Source organism: Ruditapes philippinarum, unplaced genomic scaffold (genome assembly GCF_026571515.1).
Source record: "Ruditapes philippinarum isolate M1 unplaced genomic scaffold, ASM2657151v2 ctg2790_1_1_1_1, whole genome shotgun sequence".
NCBI classification, from domain to species: Eukaryota; Metazoa; Mollusca; class Bivalvia; order Venerida; family Veneridae; genus Ruditapes; species Ruditapes philippinarum.
The window spans coordinates 30,029-37,463 of record NW_026855317.1 but is presented as its reverse complement, the minus strand read 5'-3'; positions in this window follow the sequence as shown (position 1 = coordinate 37,463).

Sequence of the window (7,435 nt, the reverse complement as noted above, 5' to 3'; positions counted from 1 at the left end):
TTTACTGTACTGGACTTCTTTAAGGTCCTGAAGGAGGTATACAAAACATGGTCTTTTTCAAGTATGTTGACTATGGTATGGTGATCATATAGTACTGTTACTCTTGATGTAAAAACAAGTTCTCAAAAATATTTCCCAAGTCAGTGGCCTGTGTTCAATACAGTTCTAACTACCTCATTGTAATTTAGCAAAAGCATATGGTCACCTAGTAGTATAGGAGCAAGACACAATGTGATGATTTTTTGTAAGTTGGTAAACTTTTTGTTACATTAAGATATTACAAAAAGTATGTGATTTAGTGTCGGAGTTATCTCTCCAACCAGTACATAAAATTTAAAAAAAAATATAATAAACAGTACTATATGATCACCATACCATAGTCAATGTAATCACTTATTAGTTAATTTGTTTCCTTCAGTTTGCTTTTCGCAAAAAAAGTTTTATTTCAAATTACTCTAACATTTTGAGAGATAACTCCGACGCATAGATAACCCCGACACTTGATAAATATAATTTTTATAACTTTGTTTTTCAACAAAAAAGCATATGGTCACCTAGTAGTATAGGAGCAGGACACAATGTGATGATTTTTTTGTAAGTTGGTAAACTTTTTAATATTTTTCAATTAACCCAAACTTTTCGTTGGCAAAAATTGCTTCAAAACGTTCTTTTTGCTAAATTACAATGAGGTAGTCAGAACTGTATTGACCACAGGCCACTGACTTGGGAAATATTTTTGAGAACTTGTTTTTACATCAACAAAAAATAGATAAAACATTTAAGATGTAAAAATAAATTAATGATGCTGATTTTCCTGTCATTTTTTACTTAAAAATTTAAGTGTCGACTTTATCTACTGTTGAGGGGTAAAAAGACCATGTTTTGTATACCTCCTTCAGGACCTTAAAGAAGTACCAATTCTCATTTTCATACATAATTTTTGTAGTGTAATGTAAAGTCTTTGAACTGAACTTTATTTAGGTGGTTCAATATTTAAAATATACAGGAAGATAATTAAGATATTACAAAAAGTATGTGATTTAGTGTCGGAGTTATCTCTCCAACCAGTACATAAAATTAAAAAAAAATATTATAATAAACAGTACTACAATGTATATGATCACCATACCATAGTCAATGTAATCACTTATTTGTTTATTTGTTTCCTTCAGTTTTCTTTTCGCAAACAATGTTTTATTTCAAATTACTCTAATATATCAAAGACTGCATAAAAGATTCTCTGTGTCGGATTTATCCAGTCCAGTTATAGCTAGAAAGTTTTTGCATGACTTTTTTAATTTTATAAATTTATCAAATAATCTAACACAACTGTTGTATCTCCGAATCATTTATAGATTTCTTATAGATAGAAAAGATAAAAAAAACTCGAATGAAATAGCTGGTATGTGTATATGACTAACATTCAGCTATAGATACTTTAAGATGTTAATATTTGGAATTTATAGACAGCTTTAATAATTAATTAAAGGTTAAAAGCTTAAACGCGAATTCAAACGTTAAGAGTCCAATTTTCTCAACAACAAAAAACAACGAACGAACATTGGTAGAAACGACAAATAGTTTTTCACACACTAGCAACCCTACCGCCTGATCTTGATAATAAATTTGAGTTTAAGTTTTTAGATTAAAACAGTTGTTATGAATTTAAATGTTATCTAAAAAAATGTTTTCAAAAATCTGCAATTTCTGAGTAAAGACTTATAGCAGTCATTGTATGATATGTGGTTTCTGCATACATTTTAACTGTAGAAACGTTTACTATTTCATTTTTGCATTTTCTTCACTCCGAATTTGTCAGCTGCAGGTTTGGTCCATGTGCGAAATGATGAAAACTAAAAGAAAAATACAGCCAAACTCGGGAGAGAAACTTTCTCCTGCTTTACATTAATGAGCTTTCCGGAACTCAAATTCAATTAAATTTCATTGTGATTTAAAAAGTGTCAACAATGACGTATTCATCCCCCCCAAAACTTAACTTATGAATTCAATATTTCTAATGGGCCACAAACAGATATAACATTCACATAAAGTACAGGTTTAGATGTTAAAGCTGCCACTCAGCAACTTTAAGTACATAGTACATGTAGACCAAGCGGACGTAAAATGATAATCGCCTTACACACTGTGTTATTTCTTTCTGAATTATGCATAGTGTTATATTTCTGCTAATATTTTAATTACGGAATTATCTTGACATTTACCTTCTATAATTTTCAATTATTGTAATAAAGAACATTAATGAAAAGAGGCGCGGCAACATAAAGTTTAAGTTTCCTTCTACTTACGTAATAACAGTATGTAATAAAAAATGTAAAACTCAGTGGTAATTATGGATCATTTCTTATACATATTAATGACATGACATTAATTTCATATTCTATTAATATTGACATGTACGCCGATGACTCCACTTAATACAAATCCGATACTGATATTCTCGTTATTGAGAAAGATCTCCAAAAAAAGTCTTAACTTAGTCAACAAATGGTGTATAAATAATAATATGTCTCTGCACAAGTGTATGCTATTAGGTTCAACATTCAAAACTAAGCGGGCTAGAAACCTCGAACTTGCTATAAATGACACTATATTAGAAAACGTACATGTATCAAGTCAAAATATTCTTGGGATATGTGTTTACAGTAATTTAACATGGTCACGGATTTATAAATCCGTGACATGGTATACTCAATTTCATAACTTAATAAATAAACTCAATTCAAAAATTGTGCCAACAATGGACTATGGCAATACCGTATGGGGACAAAACTGCAAATGGGATACCGAAAAATATACATCATACAAAAGATGGCACTTCGAGTTCTTCTGAAACAGCATGGAACAAAAAGTGTATTTAAAACCCAAAATCTGCTTACTTTTGAAAACAGATGCAATTACAACATGGCCTTATTGGTTTTTAAAAGTGAACATAATCTCGCACAAAAATATATATTTGAACTACTAGTTTTTTTTTCTTAAAATGATAGATATAATCTTCTCTCTTCGTCGAATAATGATCTTATTCACTTATGGCCACGGACAAATTATACGCAACAAACATTTACATACAAAACGGCATATTTATGGATACATTTCCAATTAACATAAAACTACAAATAAAAGTAAATTGCACGATCTTTTTAGGATAAACTAAAAGATTATTTAATTTAAAAAAAAAACGCTTAAAGCACTCAAAACATTAAACTGATTTTTTGAACTTTCAACAGAAATTTATATACATGTTGCTATATATAGCGCTTTGTTTGTTTCTTAACACTGATTGATGATTGTATGTGCATACGAAGTTAAGATGCTAATTTCCATATGTTATTATTTACAATCCACAAACATGCTATGTATTTTGTAAGACTGTTTGTTGTAATTATATTGCTGTTGATTGTTATTTCTGTTTTCTGTTTATATATGTATAGTAGGCCATATTGGAAATAAGTTGTATGTTGATTATGTACTCTTAATATGTCAACTTCTCAAAATACAGTTATTATTATTATTATTATTATTATTATTATTATTATTATTATTATTATTATTATTATTCTTTTGAATATGTCAATCGTAATTATATAGCAACATATATAATCACTTTCGGATCTACTTCCTGGAGTTAACCAAGTTGTAAATTTGTCTTGTTGTGCTTCCTTTAGGGATTCTATATCTCTCTCTATTCTATCGCCAGCAGCGTTTATTCAATCAGTGATGTTATATTTTCGATCCTTAAAGATCGTTCAGCAAAACATTATTGTTATGCTTTTGATATTTTAGTTTTTTTCTTTTCGTTTTTATTTGTAGTTCCATTATTCCTCACTTGAATACTATTTAATCACCCTTAGGATATGTGGCCAGCTTTTTTAAATTTGTCTTTTGACGTCATGTCTGTGATATGCAGGCTTCATAACCTCTGATCCCCTTTCAAAATTCCATTTTATTTAGCTCCATCTATTGTTTTTTTATTTCGTTCAGGACTCATGCAAATTTTTACTTGGGGACCATATACCGCTTTTTTATCATTTATATCATTTTCAAACTGGTTTTAGTCCTTTATTGGAACCCTGGAATAACATTATACAATTTTATCAAATTAATCATTTTTATAATACAATATTTAAATTAACAATAGTTTGATCTTTCAGTTAACAGATATGGGAAAATTACGGTATTAAAGGGTTATAATTTACTCATTTTGCATAAGAGGTACCATTTTAACAATACAAATAATTATGATATTACTATTAAAATAGTACGAGCTCAGCGGGTTTTGTACGTTAAATTTTTAGTTTTTCAGCAAAAAATATACGATGACTTACTGCGCTTTTCTACCGTGCGCCGGGTGCCGTGTATGTGCTTATTTAAAAGCAATATTAAATCATTATTTATTGGCACAATTAACTGTTCCTTTCAAAATGTGTTGGTCATATTCTACAATATAGTCTGATAAAATTTAATTACAATACACGTTGACGTTAAAGAGATATCTAAAAAGTCCACGAATTTTTGGATAACCCCTCGTACATTGCAAATTATATCGAATTACATATAATTATACAATAAGTTGCTACAATTTAAAATAATTATTTATGAAGTATAATAAAGTATATACCTGGAATAACAGAGTTAACACTTTTAATTTAAATCCAGTTTATTTCTACAACGTCCAATTAATTTCGAGTGATACCTGGGACAGTTGAAATTGGAAGTTTTGTTTAACTCTGTTAAACCATATGTAAATAAACATTAATGTAGAAATTGTTCTTAGATGATTTCCTTTTCATATGACCATACAGCTTAAAATAAGAATCAATAAAGAAAGAAGGAGGAAGCTGACTGTTAATCAAGACTTGTTTATTCATGTTTTAATTGTCACTTATTGTATCTTGGCTGTAAAGCTTGGTAGAAATTACTTTAACAAAATAGAGAATAACAGATTCCATAAAGAAAACCCAACACTACAATGTTGAAAATGTTGCAGGCTAGGTTTGATTTTTCATGGACGGTAATGGAAAGTGCAAGTACATGTGAACGTCTCCTAGCAACGGCTTAAGCAGAATCAAACATTTAAACACGAAAATGGTGTAATTTTTACTTTAGAAACATCCGCAGATGTGTTTGTAAGACAGCTTAACATAAAATAAAACTAAAGTGAAACGCAATTTTAATATAAACTTGTAACTACACATGCATTTTATTATTTAAAAGTAATTAAAATAAAACAATTATTTTTGAAATCTCATTTAAAAAACAAAGAAAAATGAAATATTAAATTTTCATTAAAAAAATAGTTGTATGTAATCTAGCAATATCATATATAATATAAAAATATGGATTATAATATTTCATTTTTGCAGTGCAACTAGTATCCAACGTATGATGATAAATAGTTCTACGTCATCGAATATTGCATGTCGGCTTTAGTTTAAACATATTTATTTTAGCTCGATTGCATAACAAGTTCTTGCAACTTGTATATTAATCACTTTCGAGTCCTCTTCATAGAACTTACCAGTACTGATTTCAATGCGGAAACATGATTGTGACCCGAGTAGGGCTCGAATCCATAATCCATTGGTTATGAGGCAAAGACCTTAACCAATACATGCGAAAAGGTTACCGCTCCAATCCTAAAATGCCATTTTAGAAATGTATTTGAGATAATGGTAATTGCTTTATATACATTTGTATTCTTCATGGGGCAATTATCACAAACATCAAGGATGAGCAAGACAGGTATAAATAAGCATGTTCAATCCATTGTCATATTATATTGTTGGTGTCTCTTCAAGACGATGGCTGTTTGCAAGATTGAGATAGACTTTGGACGGCAATCGTTTCGCGTCTTTCGGCGGCCGTTCCTGCAGCAAGACAAACCGATTGCACCTCAGCAAAGATCCCCTTGCACTGAAAGACTTAGGAAAGCATGTTACGATCAGTCTCTTCCTATTTTGGACAAAAATAGGCCACCGCCGCAAAAGAGACCATCGAAATTAGACGTATTTCAAACATTAGATGATGATCGCAAAGGAAATAAAGATAGAAACGCTGAAATAGACATGGCGTCTGGTGGGATTCTTACTTCGATACACATCCCGGCACAGCCAGACAACAATTTCCAAAAGGTATTCAATGCAATGCTTCCAGAAGACATAGTCGAGCAAAGACGAAGGAATTGCACGTGCCATAGAAGGAAACATAAAGATGTTGATATGAATAAAATGATGTTTGACTTGGTGAACAGTATCAATAAGAGAAACGAGAGCAAAGATGAGGAGGAACGAGGTACAAAAACAGAAACACCAGTACCAAAGGACACTTTCTTCAAACGGAAATCATCATCAAATTTGCTACGAAAGAATCCACGTGGCTTCAATTTTTGGATAGGGTCCGAATACAAGTATGATGTCTATGAAAATAAACTCATGTTGAAGTTTGTATTGATTGGACAGCTGCCAGAAAATGGAAAAGATATGTATATCGAAATCCACGTTCCCGGCGGAATTAAGGAGAATCGAGAAAAAGTGAAACTTGAAAAAATTGGCCAGCAAAATGAGATTGGAAAAGAAATCGCAATTGAAATGGTATCTTATTTAAGGACATTAGAAGAGGAAGTTTATGTGACACTGAAAATGAAAGGAGGATTCCTGCGGAAAGCAAAGTTTATCGAAGAATGGAAATTCAAACTGGATGACTGTCATTGTGTTTATCCCCGATCTTCTTGGAAAAATGTAAATTGTTGAACACATTTTGAGTGAGTTTGATTCTATTGATTCTCTTGTATGAATGTTTGCCTTGTATTGTGTTTTCAAATAAAGTATGAAATCGTATTTTGAGTTTGTATTTTATTATAGTTTTACAATTTTTGTTAAATTATGTTGTTAAAACGGCCAATTTATTTTCTATAATAAATCGAGCTGGTAATACTTAGTAGTCAAGAAAAAAAACACCATGTCGTTTCTTTAGGCTTACAGCTTATGACAGCTCAAACAAAACACGCTCTCTTCATATGCAATTGCTTGTTGAAGGAAGTTTGTTTGTTTGTTTGATTGGGTTTTACGTCATATCGACACAGTATAGGTCATTTGGCGACGTTCCAGCTTTACTGGTGGAGGAAGACCTCAAGTGCCCTTCCGTGCAGTATGTCAGTCACAATCGGGCATCTGAGTAAAACCACCGACGTTCCGTAAGCTACTGTAGCTGGATAGCTTCCTCACATGAAAGAATCCAAAGTTCCTGTCGGGATTCGAACCCACAGCGGTGAGGGGCAAGTGGTGTTCAAGGAAGTGGATCTGAAAGTGATTATACAGGTTGTTAAGGAATTGGGATTGACATGAATTGGATGCACGGATAGAAGAAGACCTAAACTTTATGTTGCCGACTGCCACGTCGCATTAATGTTTTTTTT